At 44.1% G+C, this 560-nt stretch overlaps 1 pseudogene; it reads right to left on the reverse strand.

Annotated features, from left to right (window-relative positions):
- Positions 1-225: 225 nt before the first annotated feature.
- LOC112915355 (reactive oxygen species modulator 1 pseudogene) lies at positions 226-560 on the reverse strand (annotated as a pseudogene).

The following is a 560-nucleotide window of genomic DNA, read 5'->3' on the forward strand; positions in this document are numbered from 1 at the left end:
TTAAAAAATTCTATTCTCTTTTTGTTGTTCATCTTGGATGGTTTTCTCTTTCAGATTGCTGATCTGTTCTTATGGATCCTCAATATGTTTTCAGTTTCCTCTAGGGTATTTTTCATTTCAGTTACTGTATTTTTCAGCCCTTACTGTTTTTTTTCTTTTTCTTTTTCTTTTTTTTCTTTTTTTTTTACCCCAAGAATTTTGTTTTATTATAGTACATGAGCTGGACTGATGGGAAGGGGGTAGGTGTATGGGCAACCACTGCCTGGATTAGCATCGGATGCCCATCCCAATGGCTATGAATGTGCCGCCACTCTGCATCATGGTTTTCCCGATGCTGCCCATCAGCTCCCAACCCCGCATTCCAATCCTGAGACAGCAGAAGGTGCCAAAGAGTGCCCTGGCCACCGTGCCCACTGCGCAACCCATCACAAAGCCCATCTTCATGCGGTCAAAGCAGCTCAGCTGGGACTGTCCATAGGGCCCCACGGCCACTGGCATCTCGTTTGCGGCTTCAGTCGCTCAGTTCTCCCTTACTGTTTTTCTTATTAATATTTTATATC

This window comes from Vulpes vulpes, chromosome 16, assembly GCF_048418805.1.
Source record: "Vulpes vulpes isolate BD-2025 chromosome 16, VulVul3, whole genome shotgun sequence".
Lineage (NCBI taxonomy): Eukaryota > Metazoa > Chordata > Mammalia > Carnivora > Canidae > Vulpes > Vulpes vulpes.